The following is a 3,178-nucleotide window of genomic DNA, read 5'->3' on the forward strand; positions in this document are numbered from 1 at the left end:
TGGGGAAAATGTCTCCCTTGACAGTTTGCTTAAATTTTCATTTGCCAAAACACTGAATAAACTTCTTGTTTGTCTAATGGAACTAGAAGGAATTGTGACACTTTTATTGTTTGTTTACTTCCTCACTGGGGCACCAGCTAAATTGAAGGTGTCATCACGCAGCAATGAGAATCAAGCTTCTTAATTTAACTGACTGGTTTGCAAACAAGGGTCTCCAATGCACCACTGAGCCACACAGGCTTTACAGTGACCACGGACTGAAACACAGCACTGAACTACAAGCAGGAGAAGCAATGCAATGGGGAGGTAATCCCAGAAAAGCTGCTTCTTTTGCAGGCACAGAGGCACTGGTCAGATGGCATCTGTAAGACCGGCAACGGGAAGACAAAGAGAGCAAATTTTCCTACAAATCCTACATAATTAGCAGCTGCTGCTAGATTAATGCTAGCTCTAATTCTGAATGGTGGAGGGGGGTCTGGATTTCTTGCCTGAATTCCCTCTATTATTCACTCTTTTTATGCCCTTAAAGCCAGGAGCAGAATTACTCTCGTTTTACACCACACTAAGCAAGGAGAGAAGGCAGCAGTCGGGATGCAGACAGAGGAGCAGTCCCCCATGGATCGGTGAGATTTTCAGACAGATCAAATGTTGAGCTTCAGGTAATTGGCAGAGATCCTTTAATGTCTGAGTTTAACACTCACCTACTAGAAGAGAACGCAATTAGGCAATGAGATTTGGAAGAGTCTGAAGTGCCAGGTATAATAATTCAGCTGTAGTGAGCTATTCAGAGGAAAGCTGAAGGCTGAGAGCTGTCAATTACACCAGGGGTGAATTAATACAACCAAATTCATGCACTGAGGCGTCTTATTATTGCTGTGATCACATTTTATTATGAAGCAGTTTGGGTTAGGTTTTTTTTTTTAATTTATTTATCTATGTTAATTTTGTACAGAGGCAAATAAGTTATGAGTTGGGAATTGTATTAATTTCACTGCTTGGAAATATTTTAATAGCCGATTAGGTTGTTTGCTAGTTGATGCGTTTTTTCTTTCTCTTCTTTCTGCTCATTAGAAAATTAGTCTTTTTTGCAAGAAACACCACAGGGTAGCATACCATAACCCTTCCTTGTTTTCATCCCACACAAAATTTACTGGTCACCCCCTAAACTCAGCTTCCTTATTATACATTTGCTTGCCTCCCTCGTGTGCATTTTAAGGGTTTACCTCTCCAGTGCAAAGAGAAGTCGATTTTACTGTCTGCAGGGAAGTCTCCTCATCCCCCCAAGGCAAAATACTGCATTTCACTCTTACAGCAAGCACAAGGGGGCTCAGCAATCAGAATCCACAATCAAGGAAAATCATCATAGAATCATAGAATGGTTAGGGTTGGAAGGGGCTTTAAACATTGTTTCAACTCCCCCTCCATAGTCAGGATCACCTTCCACTAGACCAGGTTGCTCAGGGCCCCACCCAGCCTGGCCTTGAACACTTCCAGGGATGGGGAATCATAATTCAGCCACATCCAGCAAATAATGTCACATATTGAGGGCACTGCACCATTACACTGCACCAACCCAGCCTGCAATCAGCAGCATTGCTCTTTGCTGACCAGGCAGGCTGAAGGGGAACCACACAGTCCAGGAAAGGTGCTGAAGTGCCTTCTGGTTCTAGGTCATGGTGTCTCACCCAGACAAAAGCCACTGGTGTGTGGTGCACGTTTGGGATTGGTAGGAAGATGTTTCTTCACAGGACATGTCATGGAGGACACCAGTGACGCCAAGGACAGTGTACACACATTGGACACCTTGTAACTGCATGGATCTGATCTTCTGGGAAGAAAGGAAAAAGCAAAGTTGGAGAAAGAACAAATAAATTCTGTGATTTTTCTTGTTTCCTTACAAAATTATGTAAGATAGAAACAGCAATGTTTGAAAGCCCTGAGATAGTACTGGGAGTTTTGCCCATCCCATTCAAAGAAACAGAGATGTCTGAATACTTGCTGCTTTTACATTCTAGCCATCTCAGACAGTTTAGAGATGTTAGTTAGTTTTTTCACCTTGAGAGGACAGTGCTCCAGGATTTTTCTTCTCCACACATGTGGCACAGGCAATGTGAGGTTTGTGGTCTGCTAGGTGTTTGTCTGTGGTGGAGCAGGAGTGTCTGCAGATGCCAACCACAGCCCCTTCCTCTGTCAGGTCACTGCTCTGAATAGGAAGAGCCTTTAAGTGCTTCAAAGTGAGGGAAAAGACCACTTCATTGCCTTGGCCGCAGATATATCAGCACAGCTTCAACAGCTCTAGCTGCTGGAAGCTCAGAAAGTTAGAGGAATCCTACACTAACATTTTTCTTTGCCTTAATTACCGAAATAGACAAATGGGAAATTGGCCCATCATGAAGATAAATAGCAATAAAAAAACGCAGTTGAGAAAAGTGTTCCTGCTAAATTATAATTAACCACCCACCAGCAGCTACCTGACAGAGGTGAGAGGGGAGGCTGTAGCAGCCCCTCGCATTGGCCGCCAGAGCTCCTGTGATGCTCCTCGTTACTGCACCTCTGGGGCACTTAATGCACCATTCTGCTTTCAGTGCAATTATAAAAGGCCACTTACATTTGCCACCCCCCCTCTTTGTCTCCCCACCCCAAGATCTCTAATAGTCTAAATTATCAGCAAATTGCCTATTTGATAAGGGCAAGCCATTTTGCATTGAGAGCTGAACTATTTCCCACTTCTGGGGGATAATATTAGGCAAATAACAAGCATCATTCTTTTGACACGTACAATTATTTGGCAAGTGTATGTTTGAATAGCCTGCTCCTTTGTGTGACAGGGTCCATTCCCCATTAGCATACTTGACAGATGAATATGCTTGGTCCTTGTGGAAAAACCTGGCAGTAACCATGGTGATTGGGAGACAATGTTTTGAGTGAGGGATGTATTATCAATTTCAACTGGAACTGGAAAAAAAAAGAAGTGTACAGCTCGTTAGCTGATCTGCAATACAGGAGATATACATTGTTCACAGGTAATTAAACCAATCTTGGAACCAGTTTTGAACTCACATAAATTAGAGTCAGAGGTGTCTACCTGTTTTGCTGTTTTGTTGGTTCCCAATGGAAGTTTCTCTCCTTGAGTTTTAATTAACTTTCCATTTGAATGAACTGAAATGTGGTTTTCTAC

General features: G+C 42.9%; 1 long non-coding RNA gene across 1 annotated transcript; it reads right to left on the reverse strand.

Annotated features, from left to right (window-relative positions):
- Nucleotides 1-721: 721 nt before the first annotated feature.
- Nucleotides 722-2,222, reverse strand: LOC146431680 (uncharacterized). The gene is made up of 3 exons (XR_014854634.1): nt 2,056-2,222; nt 1,224-1,828; nt 722-809 (listed from the first exon to the last, which is right to left on the reverse strand). It is a non-coding gene; the product is annotated as an uncharacterized LOC146431680 (long non-coding RNA).
- Between the last annotated feature and the right edge of the window lie 956 nt (nt 2,223-3,178).

Source organism: Lichenostomus cassidix, chromosome 12 (genome assembly GCF_008360975.1).
Source record: "Lichenostomus cassidix isolate B80296 chromosome 12, HeHo_3.0, whole genome shotgun sequence".
Lineage (NCBI taxonomy): Eukaryota > Metazoa > Chordata > Aves > Passeriformes > Meliphagidae > Lichenostomus > Lichenostomus cassidix.